Genomic DNA, 18,089 nt, shown 5'->3' on the forward strand with positions numbered 1-18,089 from the left:
CTGTCTTGTTTTCTGCTTCTTACTTCAGGATTAGAATGAGTATTTTAGAACATTTTCTCCTGTTGGCTTTATGCCCTTGCTTATATGAGGAGCAACAAAGAAAGACGCGCCTTTTCTTCTCATATATTGCGCTGACTCTTTTTCACTAAATTCACATTAGAAATATTTCACACACCTCGAAAGGATTACTGTACTATCGTTTAAAATGGGCTTTTCCCATTTGGGTCATTTCTACTTTTTGGCTATTGTGAATAATGCTGCTATGAGCACTGATCTACAAGTATCTGCTTGAGTCCCTGCTGTCAACTCTTCTGGGTACATGCTGGAATTACTGGATCATATGGTAATTCTATGTTGAATTTTTCTGAGAAACAGCCATACAGTCTTCCAAGTGGCTGCATCATTTTACATTCCTGCCAGCAATGCAGGAAGGGTGCCAATTTCTCCACAGCCTTGCCAACACTTGCTATTTTCTGATTTTTAGATAATAGCCATCCTAATGGGTAGGAAGTGATGTCTTCTACTTCTTTACTCCCCAAAATTCTGGCCCCTTCTGAGCATATATTGAGTAGTTATTTACTAGATTTATTTAAACATTGACAGATTGACAGCGTGAGTTTCACCTTTGTCAGTTAAGGCATACAGAGGTCATTTTGTGACCTCCCACCCCAAAAGTAAAAGCAATGTCCAGCCCACCTTATTGAAATACACATTTATAACCTGTGAAAATGAGGCAAAAATGGGCCTTTTATAATTCAGAGATGTTGCAGTTGAAAATGAAGACATACTCTTTGTTTTTAAATATTGCTCTGTGATCACTACATTAATATTCATAAAGCTCTTGAAAGGAGATTGTCATTTGGTATTAAAGCCATTACAGTTGTCACTGGGTTTCAAAGCGTTGCTGCGGAGATTAAATTGCCCCTGCTCTTCCAGGGCTCTTCAGATTAACTGCATTCGGGTATGAGTTCCATCAGTCATCTGTAAGCCTGTGATCCTGAAACTGAGATGTGCTTATTAGAAATACAGAAGTCAGGAGAGAATGCTTTGCAAGGTGCTTCTCGAATTTGGAGTTTGAGGAGTTGCATTTTATGTGCACCTTATGGAGGTAATCATGGTGGTCATTGGGAATAGATCACCACCACCAGAAAAAGTGGTCTCATGCTGTCAAATGAGGGCCACCAAGCACAATTTACTGAGACTTGACCTTGAGGAGAGATTGTTTGTTTTCAAAGTGGGTAGCTTGTATTTCTTGACACTTTATCCCAGAGACTTTTACACTGACAAAAGTCAGTGGGTGTTATGGAAATAATCAGTCTTGGCAAAGCTAAAGACTTCCTGTTCTCTCACACATCTTGGAAACATCTGTCTGTCTGAGTGTCAGGAACCATAAAGTGCAAAACAGTTGAGCCAGAAGGATTGGTTTCTTCAGAGTTATTTGAATCTTGATGGATAGACAAGTCTCTAGCAAATTAAAAAATAATAATTAAATAATTAAAACCAAGTAAGCAGTACATTGAGAATAATATGAGCTAATATACTCTCTACCAATACAAGACAGGTGAAGTAGAAATGTTAATATATGGGTTGTGTGGCCACTGTGATGTGGTAGCCATGCAACCCATGTTTTAACCCATATAGCATCTTTTATACTTTTGAATTCAAAGGAAGGTTTATATTTCAGAGACTGGAAAGTAAACCTTAAATTGGATCTTGATGAAAGTTGTGCTCATACTGGGACAGCTTTTTATTTGTAGTCATTTCAGAAGAGAAGTTTTGAAGATATCTCTGTTGTAAAAGTAGAGGAGAAATTTAGTAGGAAACTCTTTTTAATTTCGAAGTCCATTTTGCGTGGATGGGGAAAGCAAGTTATTTTTAAAGTGACAAGTTGGTTCGGGATATACTTTTTCTTAAGTTTATTAATAATAGTATAGCCAAAAAAGTGAAAATATATAATTCAGATTTTAAGTACTTTGCCAAATTTAGGTCACTTTACATTTATGGGATAAGACAGACTTGAGACTTGTGTGTGGAAGGGATTGAATTTACCCCAGCCAATGGGCTGCAGAAGCCCAGAGCAAAGCTTAGCTGAAGGCTTTTAAGCATCTTGAGGTGACTAGATTCTCTTCAAGATTTAGAAAAACAGTCATTTCCAAAGAAGCAAGCTAAATTTTGCAAACCATAGCTTTGGAATCGATAGTGATAGTGAATGTTGAAATAATTATTTTCTGTAGTTTTCAAGCCTGCCAATACTGTTTTGTCAAATTGTTTTTAACTTCCTTATTTTAAAATCAATATTTTTAAAAGAGCATTAGATTGTATTTTTAAACCCAGAATTAAAATTTTCTATTTGGGCAGATCTAGTTTCTTCTCTTTGCAGCAGGCTAAACCATACATAATATATTGTTGGTTTCTTCTCCTTTTTTCTAATTTTTAAATTAAGCTTTAAAAGTATTGATTAAAGCAGAAATACAGGCCGGGTACAGGGGCTCACGCCTGTAATCCCAGCACTTTGGGAGGCTGAGGGGAGTGGATCACATGAGGTCAGGAGTTCAACACCAGTCTGGCCAACATGGCGAAACCCTGTCTCTACTAAAAATATAAAAATTAGCTAGGCTTGGTGGCGTGTGCCTATTATCCCAGCTACTGGGGAGGCTGAAGCAAGAGAATCAATCGAACCCAGGAGGCGGAGGTTGCAGTGAGCCAAGATCACGCCATTGCACTCCAGCCTGGGTGATAGAGGGAGACTTCATCTCAAAATAAAAAGCAGGAATACAAATAAAGTCAAGAAAATCTAGGATATGTGAAAGTACTAGTAAGATTTATACTATAAGGTATAATTCTCTTGTGAATTAAATCTGATGTTTGATTTGGCCTTACTGTAGCAAGCTAATCCCTTTTGTATCTTTTGTTATTGTTGTTGATTATAACTGACACATAATAGTCATACATGTTTGTGGGATACTGTGTGATACTTTACATGTATACGTTATATAATGATAAAATCGGGATAATTAAGCTAATTCACTTTGAATGTACATGGAAAATATTATTAGGTGTACTTTGAGAGTACATCAAGTCAGTCTAACTGCTACTTCTTTGGAAAAATAATGAAAAAATGAATTAAAATTTATCAGCTTCTCCCCATCAAAAAAAAAAAAACTGTTAGAGATCAAATAGCAGAAATGAATATGATGATGGTAATTACAGTCACCTTAAAAAAAATCCCCTAGACGGCAGGGCGCAGTGGCTTATGCCTATAATCCCAGCACTTTGGGAAACCGAGATGGGCAGATCACCTGAGGTCAGGAGTTCAAGAGCAGCCTGGCCATCATGGCGAAACCCTGTCTCTACTAAAAAATACAAAAATTAGCCAGGCACAGTGCACCTGTAATCCCAGCTACTTGGGAGGCTGCAGTAGGGAGAATTGCTTGAAGCTGGGAGGTGGAGGTTGCAGTGAGTCGAGATGGCACCACTGCACTCCAGCCTGGGCAACATAGTGAGACTCCGTTTCAGGAAAAAAAAAAAAATCTCCTACATAAGGAGTCGGATTGGCAGATCCATCTATATCCCCAAATCAATATGGTCAAGACTCCAATATACTTCTGAACTCTAACAGTTGTTGATTGGTTTGTAATGAACTTTCTTTGGTTATGTAGCATGATTTATTTTGTTCTCCAGTTGAGGTTATTGTTTAACTCAGGCCCCCAGCATCCAAGGTACCTACCTTCCTACATAACAGTGGTATCACTTTTAGGATAGTGCTAAAATGTCCCTAAAGCAGTATCACTCAAAGTGTGTTCCTCCACCCAGTCAGTAAACTGTTTGTTCCTGAGCTACAGTGAATTAAAATGCTTGCACTATCATATAAACCAACTACATTGCCAAACACACTATTTAGTTCATCTGTTTATTACAGCAACTTTCTGGATGAAAGAAGCACATGCATTGATTTACGTTCTGGGGCAAGCCTTTATCTCACTATTCACTGGCACTTCTCTCTTGCTTTTAATGTTTTCTTTCTGACTTTCAAGGATTTTCACCAAACCCTGGAAAATTATGAGAACATGGGATTTTTGTAAAGTGGTATTTGTAAAGAGCAACCTTATATATTCCACATGTATAGAATCTCTATTGTCATATTTAGTTATTATTCATTTTGCTTCCTCCTCATGAAACATATTTTTCTGTGTCTATGTGGCACCAACTTGTGCATAAATCTGATCCTTAGGTAGATGAATTAATAACTTGAATAAAGTTGTTGTGCAGTGGTTAACACAGGTTGAACATTCCTAATTTTAAATCTGAAATGCTCCAAAATCCAAAACTTTTTGAGGACTGACATGATGCTCAGAGGTCGTGCACAAAGGAAGTGCTCATTGGAGCATTTCAGATTTTGGATTTTTGGATTAGGGATGCTCAGCTGTTAAGTATAATGTAAATATTCAAAATTTGAAAAAATTTAAGATCCCAAACACTACTGGTCTCAAGCATTTCAGATAAGTGCTTCTCAGCCTGTATGAATTGTTATTGATAAGCGCTTATTGAAGTACTGTGCCAAGTACTTTACATGCATTCCCATATTTCATCTTTACAACAATGTTATGAGATTAGAATTTTGATCATCCCCTCTTTGGAGATGAAGAAACTAAGGTTCAGAGAAGTTAAATAACCTATCCAGCTTCAAAAAGCTAGTCAGTAGTGAAGCAGTGATTCAAATCCTGGTCTCCATAACTTCAGGGCTCTTGCTGTTAGTTAAGAGCCAAGTGTGGTGTGGGCAGGGGCATCTGGTAGATAAAGGAGTGAAACAAATTTAGATTCTGGAAACATGGTTGGCCAAAGTCCATGCAGAGTCTCCTTTAACCTCAAATAGAAAAATTGGTTAAAATGGGCGGGCGCGGTGGCTCAAGCCTGTAATCCCAGCACTTTGGGAGGCCGAGACAGATCACGAGGTCAGCAGATCAAGACCATCGTGGCTAACACGGTGAAACCCCGTCTCTACTAAAAAAAAGTACAAAAAACTAGCCGGGCGAGGTGGCGGGCTCCTGTAGTCCCAGCTACTCGGGAGGCTGAGGCAGGAGAATGGCGTAAACCCGGGAGGCGGAGCCTAGGTGACAGAGCGAAGACTCCGTCTCAAAAAAAAAAAAAAAAAAAAAAAAATTTTGGTTAAAATATACTTTTTAAAAAGTCATAATAGAAGTCATAATAGAGATCAAAAGAAAGAAAGAGAAATCACCAGATATGAAAAAAGAAGTGGCAGTTCAAAAGAACCAGAGAAGAAAGCTGAAGGCATGGTCTTGGAAGCTGTTTGATTTGGAGAGTCCCTTGTGTTAATGTCCACGCATGCAGGGGCAGTTGATGTGACTAAACCTGTGCAAGCAGGGAGCTAAAACTTAATCCCCATATATTGCTGACCTTCTCAAGGGTTGCCCCTTTTGCAAGAAGGGGACTTGAGAAACTCCACCCATCAAGCTCTTTCCATGTCCTGGTATACTGGTGTGGAGTCTGAATCTATTCTAGTGATACAGATGCTTGGGGAGATTGTCTAAATGGAAAGATGTACATTGGATTGATGAAGCACGTTGACTTCTGTCAATTCTTTTAGCATTGCTAAAAACAAACCCACACTGTGATATAATCTATGGAAGTATTAGAACACTAAAGATGAATAGAACATTTTTAATAGAACCAAAAATGGGAAAAATAAATAACCAGAAGAAATGGTCAAATTGCTATCAAAGGAATAGCAGTTCAACTGACAGCATTCTCTGAGCAACAATGAAGAATAAAACACATTGGAATAACATCTTCAAAATCTGAGGAAAAAAAACTATCGACCCAGAATTCTATGCCCTGTTAAAGTGTTATTTTAAGAATGATAATGACATGGAATACACAGTGGTAGAAAAGAAAAAAGTGATAACAACGATAGTCTCACAAACATGTTCGGTGAAACAACCCAGACACAGAGTACCCACCATAGGATTCCATTTATATAAACTTCAAAAAGTAGGCTAAATTGATAGGGATAAATGTCTGAATAGTGGAGTGAGTAATGACAAAGAAGGGGCATGAGAGTGTGATGGGAATGTTATAATCTTGATCTGGATGGTATTTGCATGGGTGCTTACATATGCAAAATTCATTGAGCCAAACCTTTTAAATGCATGCACATTATGCACCTCACTATATGTATTTTAAACCTACCCCCCAGAAAAAAATATATATTTTTAAAGACGGAGACTGCAACAAAAATTTTTTAAGTTTGCTTTTTATTAATACTCACTAAAGACTGATCAAGATGTATTTCTGTAAGACTGAGATAGAACTCAGAGGATTGGAGGGGGTTTTAACAATGAACAGTAAGAAAAGAAAGTGGTAAATTAGTGGTTCCATTTAAACAAACATTGACTAATTACGATAATAATGACTTTGAGGAGTGGGGGTTAAAAAGCAAGATGGAATTAAAGTGCTGGATAACAATCATGGAAGGTGGTAGGTGGTAATTGGAGTTAAAGCATTCTAAGATCCTTTTTTATTCTGAAAGGGTAGAAATATTGATTAACTTTGAGTCCGTTGTAAAAATTTAAAGTAATCTTAGCAAACTAATGCAGGAACAGAAAATCAAATGCCGTATGTTGTCACCTATAATTGGGAGCTAAATGATGAGAACTCTTGGACACAAAGAAGGGAACAATAGACACTGGGGCCTGTGAGGGTGGAGGGTGGGAGGAAGGAGAGGAGCAGAAAAAAATAATGACTGGGTACTAGGCATAATATCTGGGTGATGAAATGATCTGTACAACAAGCCCCTGTGACATGAGTTTACCTGTATAACAAACCTGCACATGTACCCCTTTTAACCTAAAATAAAAGTTATATATATAATGTGTGTGTGTGTATATATATATGTGTGTGTGTATGTGTGTATGTATATATATATAAGATAATCACAAGAACAGTAGAAATAGAATGTCTAACTTTCATATCAGTTAATTGGAAAACAAGAATAAGAAGTTATTGAACCTAACAGTAATCAGGAGAGAAGAAAAACAAGCATAGAAAAGACATAGTAATTAGAAAATAATGGAATAAATAATGGGTGTAATAAAATTAGTAATCATAAGTATAATGTATTAACAGATATAATGTTTAACATCTGTTAGAAGATGGAGATTCCTCCGTGCTATTTATAAGAGACTTTTGAAGCCAAATAACACAAAGTAAAGAGGTAGAAAAAGATAAATCAGCAAGACAGTTTAAAAAATAAGAGCTGGACTTAGAGAGTGGGGACATCCTGCTTCAGAGCGGGAATCTTCATTGCACCAGTGACTAAAAAGAGAATTAAATATGGGTGATGTTGAGAAAGGCAAGAAGATTTTTATTATGAAGTGTTCCCAGTGCCACACCGTTGAAAAGGGAAGCAAGCACAAGATTGGGCCAAATCTCCATGGTCTCTTCGGGAGGAAGACAGGTCAGGCCCCTGGATGCTCTTACACAGCCGCCAATAAGAACAAAGGCAACACCTGGGGAGAGGATACACTGATGGAGTATTTGGAGAATCCCAAGAAGTACATCCCTGGAACAAAAATGATCTGTGTCGGCATTAAGAAGAAGGAAGAAAGGGCAGACTTGATAGCTTATCTCAAAAAAACTACTAATGACTAATAGTTGGCCACTGCCTTATTTATTACAAAACAAATGTCTCATGACTTTTTTATGTGTACCATACTTTAATAGATCTCATACACCAGAATTCAGATCATGAATGATGACAGAATATTTTGTTGGGCAGTCCTGATTTAAAACTAAAACTGGCTTGTGGTTAAATGAATATGTTCAGTTTTTGAATTTTAATAGTAATTCCAATTCAGTAAATGCTATCACTGTTTACCCCTTCTAAAGATATGATTAGACTTCATTAGTAATGTTCAACTTTTCACAAAGATGGTGAGTGCCATCTTAAAACTTACTGGAGATTGGTTTTATATTTAGATTTCTATAGCTGGTTATGTGAATATATTTAAATACTGGGGAAATTCCTTCACTGTCTCAGAACCAAGAAAGATTCACCTGTGTTTTGTGTTCATTTGCCTCTTAAAGGCAAGGGTTGAAGATAAATAAATGGTAGCAATGTCTAGAGTTTTGGCCTTAACGATGCCAATCTTATTATAATTCCCTGTATTTAAAATGGTTCCTTTTACTTATTGAAAGGCATTTTAGTATTGTTTATGTGTAATATTAAAGATTATTCAACACTTCTCACATCTTATAAATCTATAAGATCACATGCTTTTAAAACAGTAGCAAGTTAAACTTCACTCTTGAATTCTTTATAGTCTAAGTCAAACTAAGTTATAATTTAGGATTGTCTTTAAACAGCCATTCAGAAACATAAAACTGTAGAACTGTGTATTTGTGATTGGGAATGGTGCTTTTTTCAACTTAAAAGGATTAAAGTAGCAGAGATATACACAAATTTAAAAATTATATGTGATTATGAGACTAAAGATAATTAAAAAGAAAACCACAGGAAAAAAAACTGAGAGCTGATAAAAAACACATTACTATCATGCAAAAGAGACTTTAATGCGCAAATAATTTTAAGGAATAATTCATCAGAAAGACATAAAAGTCTTGAGCTTGAACTCTCAAAGTAAGTAAAATTTAATAGAATGACAAGAAGAAATAGACAAATTTATAATAACAATCAGAGATGCTAACATACAAGCCTCAGAAAATGAAATGATCAAAGTTGTGGAAGATTTGAACAGCACTATTAATGAACTTGACCTTTGTGCTATACAAAGATTCCTGCCACAAGTTAGACAATATACATTTCAAGCACAACATACATACATCATTTATAAGAATAGAATCTATACCTTCAGCCAGAAAAGGAGTATCAGTGAAGGGTAAACCAGGCAAAATAGAAGACAACCAGGAGCACTGAGGCTTGTGGCAAACAGGAGAGAATGCACCTTCTTAAAGCAAAGGAAAAATGAAACCATTCTGTAGCTTATGGCTTCTGGTTTGAACATTCAAAGTGACTGCATTATTGGAAACCATCCAAGCCAACTGCCTGCTGCTGCCTTTCCATCTTGTTGCCCACTCTTTAACCTTTTGACCACTCATTGATACCTGTGTTCAAAGAAGGGAAAGGAGTTATCAGTCATCTTGGAGTCATAAACATTTCTGATTGTGGCGACAGGGCAGCAGGAGAGAGGGGGTGAGGAGGAAGAAGAGGCTATTGCCTAAAGTTAGGTTTATGGATTCTGTGATGAATTTTGGGTTATTCATTTTTCCTCATTGTCAGAAGTTCACCTCTAGGTGAGACTGTGTAAAATCTTTCTTTGAAGATACTGAAAATGGATCAAATAATTTTCTTCCTGGATGAAGATAAGGCTTTATTTATTACTAGAACCCATTTAATAAGCACCTACACTTTGTCACAGCTGAAGGAGCTATGTGACCCTGAGAAGACTTGGACGTAGATTCTCTTTGTGGAGTTGGGTGAGTTCAGACTTTATCAGGAAGATTATAGGCATTTTACTTAGATATCAAATTGTCTCACCTTCTTTGTCCATGGTTTATGAATAATAGTATTCATTATCATGGTTACAATATTCTAGATATGGTGTATAGCCTCCTAATTTGTTCATCTATAGCATTCTTAACCCCTTATAAATGTTTCATGCCAACCTCTCCTTTCGTTAGATTTTAATGTCTCCTCTTTATCTTTTGCTGACCTAGAAATTCTGGAGGCAGCTCCATTTTTAGGCTGATGAAACGCTGCAATCCCTGAAGCGATCTAGCAGTCTCCCATAGGTAACCTCCTTCAAGCTTGAAATGACTCCATTATTACCATGAGTCCCTGCCCTTGAGAACATTTTAGCTGAATGTTTGCTAATTTCCTTTTCCACACTGCCTCTGCACATTAGGTACCAGTCTGTTTCCTAAAATCTTTCGTAATTTTCCTAAGTTAAGGCTTTGATCACCAAATTATGTATCCCATGGGTGTTTTTGGTTGACACAAAAGAAATAAAACAACCTGTCACAGTTAATTTTACAATATAATTAAAGAGCCAAAGCAACTATTGAGACTGGGCATCATCCCCTATCTCTAAGGAATAAATAATGCACAGGCTCATGTTTTTCTGTAAATGCTAACTATTGGTCCCTTGGCAAAGAATAATAAAGTACAACCGCAGTGGGCCACAAACTGGCCCTGGGCATCAGAATTCTTACTGCAGTGGAAGTTGTCTTTGGCTGCATTTGTGTAAACTCTGACAGGCTGTCCAGCACAAGTGTGACCACAGACTTCCTCCAGTCTAGGTGTGTCAGTGTCTCTCTGGCTTCTTAAACTTGTCCCCAAGACTTCAGTCCTTGGTGTGGACTGAACAAAGATGTAAATGCTGTGGCTTGTTCATGCGACCAAAGGAAACTTGATTTTGTTTTAGATACAGATATATTTGAACTGATTCGATATTTTCTACTTGACATAAGGTGGGGAGACATGTCAACGTGCTAGTAACAGATTTCTCTTCATTATGTTTATATCATTGCTGTGCTTTACGGGTTCCTATGAAAGGCTTCATTCACAGAATGTGAGTCCCTTGTTGGAGAATTATCTAAATGCTTTTGATACACGAAATACGAAAGTGGTTTGCTTTTCAGTTTTTTTCTTTGTTGTTGCCACCTAACTGCTTCCTCTTTGGGGGTTGATCAGTTTTAGGTTTAGATGAAAACAGACACCTGAGTCATAAACAAATGCTAACCTATAAATGGATAATATTCTCATTATATAACTAGCTTATTATAATTCTTTGAATAACACTAAGGCCACAATGGACAAGGGAGCAGAGGACATGATAGTTTCCTAAAGAGAAAATCAGATGGCTAGTATGCATCTGAAAAACTGTTCCACTCACTAGTAATCACAGATGTAAATGAAAGCAACCATGAAGTATCCTTTCTCATTGCTAAAATTCTACTTTAGTTACTTATTTCTAGACATTTTAATTTTAAAAAGACATTAAATATTTTGATGAATCTTGTTAAATGGATAAAACCTTTTTTATATATTGCCAAAATGTTTGCTAAATGATTATACCAATTATACTACCAACTATGCCAGTATAGAAGGATAGATGGCTGGCTCTCTGCACCCTTATCTGTATTGAGATGATTCATTCTTTGAATGTTGCCAATGATTAAACAAATTACTGCACAGCTATATGAGATAATACTTGCAGGCATCAAATGTATATTTATGGATATTTTATCTAACACAGAAAATATGCTTATAAAAAGGACAAATGACATTTTAGGTAGCCCCAGCCCCAAAAACTCCCATAGTCAAATAGAATACCAGGGAGGGTGAAGGGTGTGTGGGATCTAGCACCACCAGCCTGGTTATCTATTCCTTCTATTCCCTCTCCACACAGTTTTAAATCTGGGTGAGAATGTTTTAAATCTGGGTGAAATAGCCCAGTGCTATAGCTCGTTTCCTCCCATGCATTGAAAAATGATTGCGCAAATGTTATTAAAACTTATTTCTGTGGTTTAATCATCTACTACTGTTTGGAAGAAACCTGGACCGTCTCCAAGCAAAATGACTTTCTGATGTTGCCATGCTCTTGTCTGCCATGCCTCACTTAGTTTTGAATGCCTGCATTGTGGGAATGTCATCTTCTCAGAACACGTGCAGGACATGGGAATCGTCAGTCGTTCTCCGGCTCTCTTAGCTTAGTCTGTCTCCATGCTATCATCTGTTACGTCTGCGATGAATTCTTAAGAAATGGTCTTGTGAACAGAGCTGATCTTTCTGCAGGTGTTCTTACTACTGAATCAAAATAAATAGAAAAAGCTCTCATAGAAAGACTTATCTTTGGAATCTGAGGACATCACCGTGTGTGTGTGTGTGTGTGTGTGTGTGTGTGTTTACCCTAAAAATATCTGCCATTCTTTGCTATTTTTAAAGTGTGTGCTTATTTGAGAGGCAGTAGCAAAATCTCGCATTCAAAATAATCTTATTTTTAAGGTAGAAAAAAATTAGAACTGATGAAATGTTTTGACTGGTGTAGCACAGAGGCACTGATGAAAGCTGTCCTTATGAGCACACCAGATAAGTCTTTGTTGTATAATATTTAAGCTCCTTGTGTGCCGCTGGAAACTTCTGGAGTTTCTCTGGGTGCTGATCATTTTGGAATGGAGATATTGAGGTTTGCAGTTCTCATCATCAAAAACCACTAATGGATCACAAGTGAGTTAGTTGTACCTATATCTAACTTCTTCAAATATAGAATATATGGTGCCTACTAATTGTATAAAGATGTCTTACTGTAAGGAGAATTGGGTGGGTTTTGGAATGTGACACCCCAGGATCAAGTTCTGGGTCTGTTACTTACAAAGTACATGACCTTAATTTACTTAATGCCCCCAAGTCTGCTTCTTCACCTGAACTGTGGGAAGAACAATACTCACTTGGTAGACTTGTGAGGATTAAAGATAGTATGTTTCCTGTAGAAGAATCAATGTATGCTATTACCATTAATATTTCCATAGCATTTTATTGATATTGTAAACAGTAGGTATTTGAATATGTTGGTTTTTTTCAATGTCTTTACAATTCACCCGAGTTGAACATGATATACTCGGGGCTCAGTTTCTAGTCTGGATGAGTTTCTCCAGGTGACACACACTTTCTGTTGCCTTTGTGCTCAATTGCATGCCCTGGTGAGATGGCTCAGGGGGGTCCCTGTTGTTTTCTAAGACCTGGAAATGGAGCCCTTTCCACCAGAAAAACCAATAAGACCATGTAAGATTCAATCCACACTTGTGTATCTATTAGGACCATGCTGAACCAAATATATTTAATTGGATGCTTAATCATTTTGATTCAGACACTTCATAGAGCGTGAGAAAGGTATATTCTATTTCTGGCAGGAACTTGTGATGTGAAGTGTCTAGAACAGTCTGTAAAAAATATCTGTGGCTCCTAACTTAGAGTTCTCAGATAATTTGCTATGTCCATCTATCCCAGTCTTAAACCCCATGGAAATTTGTCAAAACCAGTGTCCATGCTGGAAATGACCTAAATGTGCATCAGTAAAAGAATGGATGAACAAATTGAAGTATATTCATACCATGCTATACTGCTCAACAGTGAAAAATTCTGAGTTACTGGTAGATACAATGACATGAGTGAATTTTAAATAATTATATTGAGTCAATAAAGCCAGACACAAAAGAGTATATATATTCTAAGATTAGATTTTTATGAAGTTCAAGAACAGAACAGGCACATCTAATCTCTGATGATGTAAGTGAGAATAGCAGTTACCTATAGGGGTAAGGGGAAGTATTGCCTGCGAAGGGGCAAAAAGGAATTTTCTAGGGTGATGGAAATGGTCTATATCTTACAAGGATGTGTATACAAGCGCACACACACACATACACACATTCATCAAATTGTACATTTAAGATTTGTGCATTTATGGTATCTAAGTTATACCTCCATTAAAAGAAAAGTGCCAGCTGGGCATGGTGGCTCATGCCAGCACTTTGGGAGGCCGACGCAAGCAGATCAATTGAGCCCAGGAGTTCAACACCAGCTTGGGCAACATGGAGAAACCCTGTCTCTACAAAAAATAATACAAAAATTAGGCTGTATTCCCAGCTACTCAGGACGCTTAGGTGGGAGGATTGCTTCAACCCTGGTGGTTGAGGCTGCGGTGATCCGAGATTGTGCCACTGCTCTTCAGCCTGGGTGACAGAGTAAGACCCTATCAAAAAAAAAAAAAAAGTCTAAGAAAGGGCACCATTTAGTTTGCAGAGATGAGCAAGGTGAGGGTAGAAGGCAATTAACTCTGAAAAATATCAGTCTTTCTAGGGTTTACATTTTATAAACTCCATTTCTGTAAAAATGAAGCGACCACTCAACTCTGATTTTAAAACCCAATAAAACCTGTCAGGGTAGCTCCCAGTACATGAATGAATTGGATCTCAACTTTTTAAAGTATAGCTTTTGCTCTGAAACAGAATAAGCAGTACAAACAGTACTCACTTTAACAGCAAGTTCTAACCTTGAAATGCTAGATGGCATATCTGTGTTGAATTTAGAAGTGGCATTGATTTTAAATCTCTCTTTGGATGCATTGATATTTCAGTTTGGAAAAAAGAACAAATTGGGTTGTAAATTCATCTTCCCAGCTTGGGTTTGTTAAACTCCTCCATGGGGGTAGTGGCGGGATAAATTACTTAGAGTTGAATGTGAGTGTGTGTTTGAAATCAATCTGAATTGATTTTCGTGCAGGACATCTTCATTTTATGCATAAATAATGAACCATTAGCTGATTACTCTCCATTTGCTCTGTGGTACATGTTTTCTAAGACTCAAACAGAAAAACACAATGAATCAAGCAAGGTGGAGGACATATCTAGGCTCAGCCTAAATGTTATAATCACCCAACTTGTGAAGATCATTTTGGAGGCAAACACTGGTGCTATCATTTCACTTTTTTCGTTTTTAAAATCCTTCATGATGGCTGAAAAATTTGTAAACAGCCTCTTCCGTTGTCATATTCAAAGCCTTTCAGGATACTTTTTTCTCAGTCTTTCCAGCCATATTCCCCACACTTCTGCAGGAACTGCCACCTCCAAGTTTCTGTCCATAGTGAACTGTGTGATACATCTTTAAAACTCTGAACAGTTTCAGCCGGGCGCGGTGGTAATCCCAGCACTTTGGGAGGCCAACGCGGGCGGATCACAAGGTCAGGAGATCGAGACCATCCTGGCTAACATGGTGAAACCCCATCTCTACTAAAAAAAAAAAAAAAAAAAAAATCAGCCGGGCGTGGTGGCAGGCACCTGTAGTCCCAGCTACTCGGGAGGCTGAGGCAGGAGAATGGCGTAAACCCGGGATGCGGAGCTTGCAGTGAGCTGAGATCGCACCGCTGCACTCCAGCCTGGGCAACAGAGCGAGACTCTGTCTCAAAAAAAAAAAAAAAAAAAAAAAAAAAAAAAAAAACTCTGAACAGTTTCATTTTGGCCTCTCAGCACAAGTCAGTTCTTCCCCTTCTGTGTGTCTTCCTATCTCTAACCATAGATGCCATGCCTTCTGCAGAGTAGGCATTAAAGTTTTATGGACTTAAGGGAAGTAGAGAAAGAGAAAGCCTGCAACTGTCTGTACAGCGAAGATTAGAAGAAAAAATGAAACGTTGCAGATTTACCATTTCATGGTACACAGGTTTTGCACTAATAGAGATTTCATGGAACCTTTCAACAGCCTTGTTTCTCTTTGCCTTCAGACTTCATAATACAGAGTAATTAGGATTGTCGTTCCAGCAATAAAAAGGGTCACCCAGACTTCTTTTGTAACAAAATAGTTTAACATTGGCAGAAAAAAAATACAGAAAACAAGAGATTGGTCCTAAAATTCCATAAGCTAGTGTTTACAAAGTAAACAGATTATTTTACTTTTTTTCTTTTTCTTTTTTTTTTTTTTTTTTTTTTTGAGGTGGAGTCTCGCTCTATTGCCCAGGCTGGAGTACAGTGGCGCCATCTCAGCTCACTGGAACCTCCGCCTCCCAGGTTAAAGCCATTCTCCTTCCCCAGCCTCCCGTGTAGCTGGGACTACAGGCGCATGCCACTGCGCTCAGCTAATTTTTTGTATTTTTAGTAGAGACAGGGTTTCACCATGTTGGACAGGCTGGTCTTGAACTCCTGACCTCGTGTTCCACCCACCTCGGCCTCCCAAAGAGCTGGGATTACAGGTGTGAGCCACTGCGCCCAGCCAGATTATTTTACTTTTTAAAATATTGATGTTAAGTTGTGAAGCCACATATGCTGTTACAAGTGACAATGTGTGACAATGTGTTCATAAAATGAACAAGGTCTTTGCCCTCATGGAACTTACCCTGATGAGTTTACAGTAGAAATAATCAAACATATCCTGTGAGCTCTGAGAAGGGCTGTAAAGAGAATAAACAAGGGTGAAGATACAGGAGATGGGAGAGTGAGCATGTAGTTATCTGGGGAAAAGCATTCCATACAAAGTGAACAGCAAATTCAAAAGTCCTCAGGAGGGAGCAAAGAGGAGCATCATATGGTCCTTTACCATCTGTTAACAAAGCAGCTATGATCTCTTCCCTGGAAATCTGTCACCAAGGCCATCCAAAAAGTATCCATTAAATTACTTTTCCAGATGTTTTTCTTGTCCCAAAAATATGTTTAATGAACTTTATCTGAAGGCAGGATATTTCAATACTATTTTTTCTCATAGCTAAGGTTTAACACTGCTCCTGATAAGGTTTTAAGATATTCAAACAATATATGTATTTTATATATATTTACCTATCTAGTTATACATATATCTATGTTTATACATATCTATGTATACATATTCATAGACTGTACACATATATCCATGAGATGTCCAATAAATTACTTACACATGGTAAAGGATCGTATGATGCTCCTCTTTGCTCCCACCTCAGGACTTTTGAATTTGCTGTTCACTTTGTATGGAATGCTTTTCCCCAGATAACTACATGCTCACTCTCTCATCTCCTGTATCTTCACCCTTGTTTATTCTCTTTACAGCCTTTCTCAGAGCTCACAGGATATGTTTGATTATTTCTATTGTAAACTCATCAGAGTAAGTTCCATGAGGGCAAAGACCTTGTTCATTTTATTCACTTTATATCCCTCGTGCTTATCACAATGACATATAATAGAAGCTCACTAAATATTTACAGAATGAATGGATGAATGAATGACTTAAAGGTGATTTGCTCCAACCCTCTACCATAAATATGATTTCTCTTTGCATCATTCCAAATAAGAACCTACATTAATGAATTAATTGAAGGGCACTTATAAAACAATATGGGAAAAAACTGAATACAGAAGAGGTAAAAAAATAAAATAAAGGAATGACTGAATTGATTTGAGAAAGAGGATGAGAAAAATTCCAGAGAGCATTTAAAAGGAAAGGAGGAAGAAGAACTCAATCTGACTTATGTTTATACCATGGAAAGAAACTGCATAATTTTCCATCAAGTTTATTAATTTTATCCCCGAATCCCTGATAAGTTAATACCTGCACAGCACTTTACAGTTAGAAGTACAGTTTATAACAAAACAGCTAAATAAATGAAAACAAGCTACATGAGGACTGATGAGAATATATCGTGAACCAAAGATTATAAGGTCCAATACAGAAAACACTGTACATATCTCATCTAATTTAGACCTCATAACAATCATAGAAGTTAAGTGGAACTGGTATTATTCCCATTTTTCAGATGTAGAAACTGAGTCTCAGATAAGTTAAATGATGTGCCTTAAGTTTGCACATCTTATGTATACAAGACTCCAGATTCGATGCCATATCTTTAAGATCTAAAGCCTGTAATAAATGATTGGAAAACTCAGTTCCAATTTTTTAGCAATCCTGGAAAATAAGTTAGAAAAACATGAATTAGAAAATTATATCTCCTCTGTCCTAATGTAAGCCTTCTTTCCGTGTTTCTATCCACCTCAAAGCATTCCTTTTTTTGAAAAAGTTGCGATTTGTTTTAAAAGTCCACTACTTTTATTTTTTCTTCTTCCTCAGACACTCTATAACTATTTATTGAATTGATATGAATCGAGTTGTTAGGATGTAAAAGGTTCTTCACTGTGCAGTTACCCTCTTTCACCACGAGAGGTCACTTACAGGCCAGTGAGGCCGAGGGGTTTTGGGAAGTTGTAGACAAACTTTGAGAGTTAAAATTCATGGACCGTATCATGATTCTGATAGAGTGTGAAGTTGGTGACTCATAGGATCAGAGTGGCAAAAAGTTAAATATGTGGGTTTTGAGACAACTTTGGGTGGAAGTGGGGCAGAGGGCAAGAAGACAAAAAGTGCAGAGGCCTCGGCTGGTTGTGGATCCTCTCTATGACATTCTTAAACCATGTTCTAAGCACCTTTAGTGTCCCAGGCATGGTCTTAGTGTTTGGAGAATGACAGTAAGGCTACAGTCCCTCCTCCCCTAAACCCACATGTAGCAGGGTGACTGACAGTCCACTCTTTACATCCACTA

The 18,089-nt window shown here is 37.5% G+C and overlaps 1 protein-coding gene and 1 pseudogene across 5 annotated transcripts in view; both read left to right on the plus strand.

Annotated features, from left to right (window-relative positions):
- LOC105491773 (amyloid beta precursor protein binding family A member 1) overlaps window positions 1–18,089 on the plus strand; it is a 226,511-nt gene that overhangs the window by 104,729 nt on the left and 103,693 nt on the right. The window lies entirely within an intron of this gene.
- LOC105491771 (cytochrome c pseudogene) lies at window positions 5,142–7,904 on the plus strand (annotated as a pseudogene).

This window comes from Macaca nemestrina, chromosome 14, assembly GCF_043159975.1.
Source record: "Macaca nemestrina isolate mMacNem1 chromosome 14, mMacNem.hap1, whole genome shotgun sequence".
Lineage (NCBI taxonomy): Eukaryota > Metazoa > Chordata > Mammalia > Primates > Cercopithecidae > Macaca > Macaca nemestrina.